We start from the raw sequence: 12230 nt of genomic DNA, 5'->3' as shown, positions 1-12230 counted from the left end.
ATTAATCCGTCCACGGATTGTTGGATCGCATACTTGCACGATAATTTGTCGTTAGTCGGCTGTACTCCAGGACGTCGTTGCAAAGAACAAATTATCAGATTGGCGAGCGGCAAATTTTTGTCCGTTTCAAATACCAAGTACCGGCGAAAATAATGACATTCTTAAACTGGTTGCTTAGAAGAAAAGGAAAGAGAGAAAACAAATTTTCCTCCACTCCGTGCTTTAGAGGTTGATTTTATACGTCGAGTGGAAATCCTCGTTGCCGGGAAACCATTTCTAGGGAGAATTTTTCTCGATTGATTCGCGTATGTTTTTTCCTTTTTCTTTTCTTTTCTTTTTTTCCCTTAAGGTAAAAGGAGGAAAATCTGAATAATTATGAACCGTGATCGAGTGGAAGGGAATGGGGCTACGTTGTTATCCGTATGTTGGGCATTGTGACCGGTGACGGAACGCAAGGGCGGGAAAGTCGAGAAAATCAGGAGGGACGTGCCACGGCTCCTCGACGCGCGGTGAAATCTGGTCCAGTGGTGCCAACGCGCATCCCGCGGCGCGCACGCGACTCGCGTAGCTCCACCCGTGACGTTGGTAACCTTGGATGTAACGGCGAGCGCACAATGATGCAGCCTCTCGTACTGTTCTTCCGTTTGGCGGTCCTCCTCCCGGTACACTCTGCGACCAGTGTTGCCACGATAGAAAATGTCGCCCCTCGAGAATCCTCTCCGAGCTGGCCCTCCGACAGATCCACTTTCTCTCGTAATCGACTGCGATTCCCGATCCGCGGTTCGAATCGAAATGAAAGAAAAAAAGTTTTTCAATTAACGAGATAAGTTTAACAGCTGATCCCTGCGGCGTTTCGCATTCCTTTGGGTTACTTTTTGGACTTAAAATGTACCGCTGTACGGTTTTCTCATCTTCTTCTTCTTTTTTTTTTTTCAACGTTGGTACTTTCATTAACTCTAGCTCCCTGAAGTTCGATTCAAGCTGTCCTAGCGTGGCGGCATAATGTGCCAAACATAACCTGCTCACGGGAATTAATCTCGTGGAAATAAATTTAGATGCCGAACCCCCGGAGCTTTAAATAGAATTGGCCAGTCAATGAAACTTAACTACGTACATGTAAAAACTAAGAATAAGCTTGGAGTATATCGTACTAGTTCGGGTCCACTAGACGAATTCTGGGGGGTTTTCATGAGAGTCTAGTGGATTTGGCACTTCATGCGTGGCAGGCCTGAATTTTCGTGCCGCGACTGGAGAATCGTTTCGTACGTCTTACTGATTTAATGCGAGCTTGACTCACTTGCAATTTGAATTATTACGTTCTCACCGACACCTAACCGAACTTATCAATACGAAGGATTTATTAATGTCGGTGCAAGTGTCGTGGAAACGGCCCTAAAATGGCAGATTTATTAATTCGATACTTGTAGGCCCGGAATTTAAGGTGCCTGTGCAAACGTAGTAAACGAAAGCGCTGTCGCATTAAGGCCCGGTTCCACAACTCAAGTTAACCGACGTTTAACTGTTTTACAGCCGGTTTAAACCTGCCGTAAATCAATTAAACTCCGGTTAACTCGAGTTAGGGTACCGGACCTTGTATTTGGCGAAGTTTTTTTTGTACAGGTGGGTTCTTTTCATGTGGTTTATTTGATGCATGGAATTTCAATTACAGTCCGAGTTGAAATAGGGATATACGTTTGAAAAGTTTGGACGATCGGTCGTGTCGTAGAGGCGCACATCGGCCGTGTATAGTCGGAAAATGTTTTAACGTTTGTGGCGAGTCGCGGGTAGAGATCGTCGCGCAGTCGCACAGGAGGCGGCTTAATGAATTTCAATGCCGACAGTCGCGTTTCTTCCCTGAGCGCCTCCGCTCGGCCACGGCGAAAACGTTCGGATCGATGAACCGCCGTTGCGCGAGGCCCCGGTCTTTTCTACTCCACTCTCGTACTTTCCTCTTTTCTACGCTCGGTCGCATTCCTGCCTGATTAATCCGCGGAACTGCGCGCTCTCCTTTACCGACCGAGTGCGGGGTTACCTCGGGCGGTCGGTCGGTTGCGCCGCCTATGTGCATTATGCGCCGTGCCGAGCGTCGAACTTAAATTAATGGATGTAACGCGAGAAGTACGTCCGTGGGGCTCGTTTATGCGAATGCAATCCGAGACGAGCGCTCTGTCCATTTCCAGGACGATCCGTTAGCGGCCAGCAGGGAAAATTAACCTGAAAAGATGTCTTTTTTTTCTATTGCAATACTCCTAGCAACTGTTATAAAAGATATAAAAAATACGAATTTATTATACTTTGCGGTCTTACGAGTTAAAAGATGGCCGCAATACTCGGGTATACGTATCCAGATCGTTACCGTCATTAGGAATGAATTCCTTCCTAATGACCGTTCCTAAGTCGGGATTCCGCAAAGCTGAAATTAATAAGAAGAAACGTGGAGAAATTCGTGAAGCAAAAACTACCTATATTAGTAGTGTACAAATTGGCGAGATCGGCACTGAGAAAAGAGAATTCGTTGAACCAAGGGAATGCTTTGCCAATTTAAAGAACCTGACCCAAACTGAAATAAATTGTAATTCCGCAGAAACGTTGCATCGATTTAATCGAATTTGAGTGAAATTATTCTCTGAAATAACAAGATATTTCTAAATTGGATGAATGAAATTTTTTCTTAGCGTAGGAAATGATAGACATGCGGAGGCTGCGAGTACGCGGAGACATCCAAGTGCCTGCTGACGAAACCGAGTGCATGAACGTTAAATATCCATTTATATGCAGAACTCTTGGAGGGGTCGATCGTTACCCGACGTTGCTCGGTCGGTGTCGACGGTGCGACTGAGCGCTGCAGGCGGCGCGCTTCGCGATCGCGACTCGATGACGCGTTAATTGGTTCCGTGCTTCTCGTCAGATACCCAGAGGAAACGGGGGAAGAAATCGCTTAAGATCGATTTACCCCCGTCCAATCCGTCTCCGACTCGACTCCGGTTTGTACAGGGTCGGACATGCGCACATCCGCCGTTTACATTGGCGGTACCATATCCCTATGGAAAGCATTCATGCCCGTGACTGTACAAACCGAAGCCGGATCGGACGCGCGTAAACGAGCCATTACGCCTCCGAGAATGTTCAGAGCTTAGACCGTAAATATCTAGAGCTCGCATAGTAGTGGAAGAGGTAAACTCGAATACCACATGGACCACGTGTGCCGACGGCACTCGGACCCAATCAGATTTTAGACTATATATTTATGTAGACCGGCTTGCAGTGAAAGGGGTAAACGAATGTACCACGTGTCCCGACGACTCACCCACACAGTTAAAGCCATTCTGCTTGCTGGAAATCTGGGAGTGGGAGGTCCAATGCGAGGTCTACATATACGTGGTCTAAGGTTCAGAGTCGCCGGTCGACCACGAAGGCGCTTGGCGCTCGTAGTCCGGCGCCATCTTATTTCGGTCTCGGTTCGCGGAGCGGCCACGCGCGGCGGCCGCGGCGCTGCGCGTCGTCGCGCCGCGAAAGTACGAAGAGAGAGAAAATGCAGAACCCGCGGGGGAATGAATATACCGTCAGAGGCTATGCGCGCGTGTATTCCACGCGTGCACGTCTCTCGCGATACGCGGAACACGCGAGGTCGGGGACTGGAGGCTCGCTACCGATTTAACACCCCGCAACGACATTGTTATCCTCCCTCTTGCCGCGCCACATGGTTATATAAATATTTTATCACGCGCCCCGTTACTTTCAAGCTTCTATAAAGAGAGGAAAAATCAATCATCGTTAGACCTCGAGTAATTGTTAGCGTCACTTTGAGGCGGTTAGGTTAGGATATAATGTCTTGTAAAATGATAAGCTTGGCCGATGAAGTTCATTGTTTAGATAATTCAATTAGGTGGAAGGATCGCGTCATCGCGCCGACCTTGGGCGAGAAGGTCGGAGGTGGTCGGAGCCGAGAGCCGACTCGCCGCTGCATTCGCGCGTGCTCCTCTCTCGACTCTTCCTGCGACGAGTTTCGCCCAGTCGAGTCGCCCCCTCTCTCGCCGCCCGACGCGCTGCCTCTCTCTCGCGCCGCCGCGAGCGCGGTGCGCTCCCTCTCGCTCGCACTCGCGGCGCGCCGAGGTCGGCAGAACACCGGGGGGGGGGGTGGGGGGCTAGTGATACCGGTTATTGGCGGGACTGGCATATTTCACCGGGTGTCCGGTAATCAAGCCTTTGTACCCGGCGGCAGAGCTGCGCAGGCGCGAGAGTTACGGCATGCGCTTGGCGCGACCCTCTACTGGAGTGTAGAGCGTAGAGAAAGAGATATTTCAACCATCTTCGCTTTCTCTCTCACAACCACTGATACTTCCAGTCGATTCCTTTACCGAGAATCAGCCGTAATGTGAGGCTCTTTTCTAGCGCGAGACTCCACTTTCTTATTCGATGAAAATCTCTTTTGTTGGAATTCATTGTTACCGCTTACGTCTCTTCAACGAGACATTTATGCCGGGCACCGAAATTCACGTTAAAATCGAGAAACCTCCTAAAAATGGGTTGAAAATAAGTGGAAACTAATCTTTATTATAGAGAAATATTTTTCAATATTCCGGGTATGATGATTGGGAAGAACACGAAATGAATTTTTACCCTGCACTTTATTTTGTACGCGCGGATATAAATGTTTTCTTATCATGCCCTGGCGACGCCATAGAGAAGAAATTCGTATCGGCCACTGTACAACGAATCAGAATTTCATGAGCTCGGTACTGAAATTCGTACGAAAAATACTGTTATGGCTATCTGACGTCACATGAATTTTTCCTGGAACCATCTGATTTTTTTTTTTTTAAGGTGGACTTTTTTCAGGAAATTTCGGAAAAATATGAATGAGATGAGATGTCTTTCCTATTGGATATTGTACGAATTGTTTCGAAGATTTATCTTTTTAGGGGAATTGAGTGGGTGACGAACTTTAAAATGTACGAAATTTACTGGGCGACAAGATGGCCGACGCGTGGCTTGATTTCCCAGGACGTTTGTCGAAAAGGGGGCCTTGTGCAGAATGCACTCGGTTCACTCGGAAGTCAGGTGACTCGGGTGGTTTGTTACGCGCGCAATTTGCAGTGCTTACGGCGAGCGTACGCCTCTCATTACTCGTACTCTTTTGGCGCACGCTCAACCGAGGCGGAGCGTGTACGTGGCGTTGTAATCGAAATTGTATGCAGATGTATTCGGTGCACCGTCCGGCTTTGTTTCGTTTTCTCTTCCTTTTCTGCTGACCTATTCCTCCGCGTAGAACGGCGTAACTGCTCGTTAAGAATATGAAATATCGAAGATTATTAAACGCGACGGGCTACGTTAACGAAATAAAACATCGATGACTTTTTGAACTTGCCAGGGTACGTTAACGAAATTAAAGTCGAGGATGTTTAAACGAGCCAAGTTACGTTGACGAAGTTAAACGCCGAAGATTTTTAAACTTGCCAGGTTATATTAACGAAATAAAGCAAGGATTTTTAAGGTGAAGTGAAACCCCTTTCAAATCAGTCGATTCTAATACAACACTTTTTCTTAAGGGTATTTCACTTCACCTTAAACGAGCCAGATTATGTTATAGAAACATTGAAACGTCGAAGATTTTTAAACGAGCCTTCAACCGAAAACCTGCCCGATCGAACTTCCCCGTTCCTCTAGGATCACGGCCCCAACTTGGTTCCGATAAACTCGCATCCTCTCTGTATACATTTTTATACACCTTTTTCCCACCTCCCTTGAGGGGGATCGATGGCTGCCTTGGCACCATCGACCCTTCCTGTCCCCGGTGGGCTTATAGTCGACATTTTCCCGGCATTTCGTCCCACTCCGTCCCCGGTCAATGATTTCAGCCTCCAAATATTAACACTATTTCTACCACGATTTTGTGTATACCTATTTCGACCAAAAGGTTTCGATGAGCCGGAGGAAAATGATACCGCTAAATAAATTTAACAATTATCATACGAAAACTCAAAACATTAATTGAGAAAAAATTATTAAACCTTGAAAATAATTTCAAGTTAAAATTTTAAAAAGTGTCTTTTGACACCTTTGGTAGAAATAGTGTTAAAGGAACGTATAAATATTAAGGTGACATAAAACCGGCCAAGATACTCAATATAACAGAAAGCTATGCCTAAGAGATTAATCGTTTATGAAACCGGAATGTGGAGGTCCTATGAAGGATTCTAACCCCCATGAATTTTCATTTCTTATATAATACTAAAAATATTCATAAACAAATTTCAAGGGTGCCGGGACCTTCCTTAGGGCAGCCTTGTTTATATGGCCAAGTTTCAAACGATTCGGTACATGACGATAGGAGAAAAGTTACATATACGATTGATTTCTCATATGCCACTTTCATGTCGCCTTAACATTACGTGCAGAGTTTCGTATCTTTACCGGGAGCGGCCTTGACGGATTCAGGGACCGATAGGAGGGGCGCCAAAATCGCCGACGACGGAGCTCGAACAATGCCCCAACCGCGACGACGTCGAACTATAATCGTAACGAGAATAATTTTGGTTCGCGTCGAATCAATGCGAAGGGTCGAAGTACGCCAAGTAGGTCGCTGCAAATCCCATTGCTGCCAACGGAGAGGCGACTCGGCGCAATGGCGTACGCGCGTCGCTCGAGCTCACCGAGCCTCGTTAATTCTACTTGACTTCTACACCGGAGGACTCGACCCGTTGCACCGGCACTTGGGGCTGACTCCACGGCGCCTCTCTCCCGCAGGGCACTCTCCTGCGTCGCTTTTTACGATAAAAGTGACCGGATTAAAAATACCATTTATCTCGCCGTCTTTATTTTTTAACCCTTTTCTGCCTTATTTTACCCTTTTCCGCCTTTTTATACCCCCAGGTCACCGGGGTGATTTCACCCCGTAAGGTGGGTTCATGCTATCCAACACCGGTGCCGATAAAACCGTAACGTGCGTTTCCGTGACACTGGGTGTTCACTTTGATGTGAACAGTTGCAGCGAAACGCATGTTACAAAGTCGTGTCGGTTCCGACATGTACTAGTACCGATTCAACTAAACCGTCATCTGCGTTTCTGTGGCACTGAATGTTCACTTTGGTGTGAACAGTTGCATCAAAACGCATGTTACAAGGTCCTGTCGATTCCGACATGTTAAATGGAGGAGAGAAACGAAAAGTTACTCCTCCATTTAACTTAACGCTTAACTTACGAATTTATGGCAACGTAAGGTTTATGTAAATGAGAGTAGAAAACTTTTGTTCCTTAAAAAAATCACAGAATATAATTCGAGTCCGCTTTGTTTGCATCGTTGCAGCGGTCGCACGTACATCGGATGCTGGACGAGCAAAAGGGGTCTTAAACTGCACCTCTCGGCGACCGGATGCAACGGGTAACTCACTCCCGAATATAATCCGCCTAATTCCGTCTCCCCGCGGCGTTAATTTAAACGATCTTTCGACGACGCCGCATCCACTTCGCGAGAATCCACCGTCTAATCCTTACCAATGAGGCCGTAGAACGCGCTGGAATATTCCTCCAAGATGTCGCGAGTACTCGGGAGCGGTAATTACTTCAGGCCTGGAGTTACGAAACCCGGCACGAATTTCATTACACAAAGAGCCGAGCTTCACCGCGCAGAATTTTCTGCAGGGTAGAGAGGAAATGGGAAATAATGATACGTCGAGTCTCACTTTTTTTCTATTTTATTAAAATATTGATTGCCATATCCGAATTCGGTAATTACTTCAGGCCTGGAGTTACGAAACCTGGCACGAATTTCATTACACAGAGAGCCGAGCTTCACTGCGCAGAATTTTCTACAGGGTAAAAGGGAAATGGAAAATAATGATACGTCGAAACACACTTTTTTTTTTCTTTTTTATTGAAATATTTCTTGCCATTTACGAATTCGGTAATTACTTCAGGTCTGGAGTTACGAAACCCGGCATGAATTTCATTACACGGAGAGCCGAGCTTCACCGCGCAGAATTTTCTGCAGGAGTAGAAGGAAAATGGAAATTAACGATACGTCGCGTCACACCTTTTTTGTTTTCTTTTTATTGAAATATTGATTGCCATTTACGAATTCGCAACGGCCTTCAGGTACGTCAAGGGGTGCATAATTACTTAGACCGGTAATTCCGCTCGCGCGTAACAATGCCTTTTTCCGATGGAAGCCAAGGAGCGTTCGATGATTGTTTTCATAATTCCGCGGCGGGAATATCGGTCTCTGTTGTTCGGCAAGGCTTCCAAGTCTCTTTCGGCACGACTTTGCGACGAATGTTTTAAGAGCTCTTCGTAGAAGTCTACCGGAATATACGTCAATTAGTAATCTGCGGAAGGTCGTTTTTAATTAGATCGTACTACGCATCGCGCACTTTGTTGGAGTCGCATCGGACGCGTCGCGGCGGTGCGTCAGTCAATGGGAATACCGATGATAAGGCTCGATTGTAATCAGCTGATGAGGGGCATCGGCTTTCCCGTCATTTCAGCGATTATTCTCGTTCGAGAGATCGAACGTTAATTAGGGCAGAAATTAATCCACGCAGAATTAACGTCTGCTAAAATGTCTCTGCATTTCTAGAAATCTCACCGCTCTGTGATAATCGAGATTCCGTGATAACGGTGATGAAATTTCTTCGTTGTCAGCTGATTAGGCGGCTTTCCGATAAGTCGAACGTGCCATGGATTAGAAGCAAGGTGAATCGAAGTTTGAAAAATTTGATAGGAAATTATCATTTAATGGTAGGGTCTCGGTTTGAAAGTGGCATAGGTGTTCCTCGGATATCAAATAATTTGACACATCTGATCTGGCGGTGAAAATACTTTTTTTTATCATTGTTACAAATTTATTCCCTACATTCATACGATTCAACAATTGCAATTATTTTTGCTCTGTTAGAGGAATTATTACTGCGAAGATTTTATCGGCAGTTCTTTGCTGACAGGGCGAATGTCTTCTTCCTTTCTGAATTGTAAATTAGTATTTAGCGCAAAACTCTGCCATGTTTCTGGATCGAGGGTTCATTAAATTAGGAGTAAGTTGAGAAAAATCCAAGGTAAATTGTCGCAAACAAAATGGCGACTCTTCGACCTGGCGGAGGCGTCCTTTGAAGTTCGGGATTCCAGGCTGCAGGAGGACGGGAGTCTAGCTCCCCTACAAAAGGAATACGATTGACAAGACAATGAAATCATTATGCAGCAACGAGACCTTGGACTCGTGTTTATCATTATTATTTTAACTTATTTATATTCTCAAGACACGTGCCACAGAGTCCCGGGGATTCACAGACGAGAGAGAATTCCCTCGTTTTCGTTATTATATCTCGTCTTTGAAACGAGATGAACGGTCACTTATCACAAGTGGCAGTAGTCATCTTGGCCCTTTTAACGATACGGAATGGTTTTCTTCTTCTCGGGAGGGAAACATTTTTAATATTCCTTGATTTCATACGTGCAGAAAAATATTCGATTGAATCGATACAATTTTTCTTGGTTAATGACTTTTAGTCGATTACGACAATTATTGTAATAGGTCACACCAAATAAGGTAAATCGCTACATTTAATCAAAATACTTGGTTTATATGCTAAAATATTTTTCAGAGTTTAAAATACAATTTAACCCAAACATTTTAGTTGATCGAAGCAAACTAATTTGATCGAACAATCTAAAGTTCGGTTCACTCGATCGGAACGTTTCCTAAAGTGAAATAAGTGCAGTCAAAGGATTTCATTCAATGAATCAAATTTGTTTTCTGTGTGTAGACGCGAACGGGGAAAAAAAAATATCTTGAGTCGGTTTCGACACATGGTGAAAGTTCAGAAATCCTGACCCAGTCGGATGGCGACCATGACTGATATGGATGCAAGTCCTTGTAAGTGCAAGACGTGCAATGCGCCTTGCAATGTGTTACATGAAGTCGAGGCACAATGAACTATTTAAATATCTGAATTACGCCGCTTGGTGAACTCCTTTATCCCCATGTATTACTAATGGTAATTAAACCGAGTAACGGGATACTTAATTAACTGCCAACGGCGTTAATTGCGGATTCGTTTGAACTAGGAATGCAGATTTCGCACCGAATACAATTGCCATTAGATCGCTACTTGCCTAGCGTGGCAATTAATTACAATCTTAAATGGGAACTCATTTTCAACTGTGTCGCCAGTAAAAATTCCTGTACGCGAAAAAGTTCACTGTGTATTTAAAAATTCGCTTTAAATAAAATATAACTATCAAGTAAACTGTAAAAATCATTGCGTAATTGTTGTTCGATTGTTTCAACATTGCGCTGAAGTGTGCCACTTATCATCTGCTGGTTACCAAACTCGTTGAACAGTTGATGTTGATAACCACTGCTCGGGAATAAATGAAAGACCTTCATAGCACTTAGGTGCATCGAACGACGAACAAGAACAAGATCCGGCAGAATGCTCGATTTACGATTGAAACTACTGGAGCAAATCTTTACTGAACAATTCTATCCGTACAAAGTATCCTTAAAAAAAAAATCGTTACCGCGTGAAATTGGCAGTTCTTTCTTCCGTGCATGTTGAATATACACAGACAAGGGAAATTGGTTAATTGAATAAAATCGTTATCGCATTGATTCAACCTAATATTTTTTTTAATAAATATTTTTTTTATATCAACGTGGGCTGCCTCGGATAAGTCAGATTTTGTATACAATAATTTTCTCGCGGGTATGGGTGTTATTGCAGGGATATGAAATATCGGTGGGATAGCTTCGTTCTTCAGAGCCCTTGCTTGCCGGAGTAACACTCATCGGAGAAAATGATGGCAGTTTCTGTACTTTGGGCAGCTCCCGAGTTTGTATACGTGCAAATAAACCTACGAACGAGGGTGAAGTCTGGTAGTTCAAGATCCCCAGACTGCTCCGAATGCAAAATTCAAAGGCACGAACTCTCCGCTTCTTCGTGCCGGCCAATGTCGACTAGTCTACAACGTTCTATAGACTTAATCCACCTTGAAGCCTCGTTTTATTCTTAATTCTAATCTACCGCTTCGGCTTTTACGCCTTCACCGAGCAACTCGGACACGGAACGACTTGATCGATTTCGTTCGATTAAGAGTCAAATTAAATTCCCACGGACCGGATCTCCCCTGCTCCTATTAACAATATTTCTACCACCTACGAAAGTATAAGAGAGGAAAAGTTAAATCAAATGTCCTTGATTTCCCTTTTTCTCTTTTCCCTCATCAAGGGCCTCGCGCCTAGATCGAGGAAAAAAAAATTCGCCTCGATGTTCTGTACCCGTGTAATAAAATAAAATTAAGAAAACCTCAATTTCAAATATTGTAATTGTATGACATCTTATGTATATGGCGCAGGGAATTACACTCTTTTGGTCACAAAGAATTTTATTCGTTTTGACGTCATCTGAGTTCGGGTAACATGGTTGACAACGTGTTAAAGGGTAAGCTTACTCTTCCAGTCTGAAGTTTAGAGCGACTGGACCGACGTATAATTCAGAGACACGATATACATCCCTCCGTTCGTGCCGGCCAATATGGAATCGTCCACGCCACCCTGCGGACTTAATCCTTGCCGTAAAATCCGAGTCCCGTCCAGAGGACGGACAGCTTTATGTCGGCCATCATTCACAGGCTTCGACCCTGAGGACGATCGCGTCTTTCGTGCTTCGAATCGCGCGACCTCGAAGAACGACTTCGGAGGGCGTATTCTATTCAAGGTACCACGCGGTTCATCGTCCACCGTGTGCCTCCTCTAAATTCCTACAAACCCATGGACCAAACTGCAAATTCGCATTTTTACGAAGATACAATCTCATGGCAGGGACCGCAATAAAGGACATTTACAAAACGCGATATCGTATATGTGTTGGCCCATAAATTCGTTATATTAAAACATTAATAATGTTATCATATTCTTTTCAAATGAGGGATCGATCTCGCCATCAAGCGGATACGTTAGAAACTTTATTGATAAAATGAGGGAAACCCTTCAATTGATTGAAGCAAGCTAGTTTAGTCAAGTAAACTAAAATTCGGTTCGCTCGGTCGAAACAGTTTCTAAAATGAGCCAATTGCAGTCAAACTTTTGTTAAATGCTTGTTAAATGCAGTCAAGATTTTGTTAAATGAATCGAATATTCTTCTGCGGGCGGACATTAGGTCAGATTGGTCAATCGACTCGCGTCGAAGGAATCGCTTGAGAGCAGATTAAGAAATGCAGGGCTTAACGGCGGTGA

General features: G+C 44.6%; 1 protein-coding gene across 5 annotated transcripts in view; it reads left to right on the top strand.

The window, feature by feature from the left end:
• LOC105694513 overlaps positions 1-12230 on the top strand; it is a 37102-nt gene that overhangs the window by 10323 nt on the left and 14549 nt on the right. The gene's annotated exons all lie outside the window — the stretch shown is intronic.

This window comes from Orussus abietinus, unplaced genomic scaffold (genome assembly GCF_000612105.2).
Source record: "Orussus abietinus isolate OABI.00-Male unplaced genomic scaffold, Oabi_2.0 scaffold20, whole genome shotgun sequence".
Taxonomy (NCBI): domain Eukaryota; kingdom Metazoa; phylum Arthropoda; class Insecta; order Hymenoptera; family Orussidae; genus Orussus; species Orussus abietinus.
This window is presented reverse-complemented; position numbering and strand designations above follow the sequence as displayed.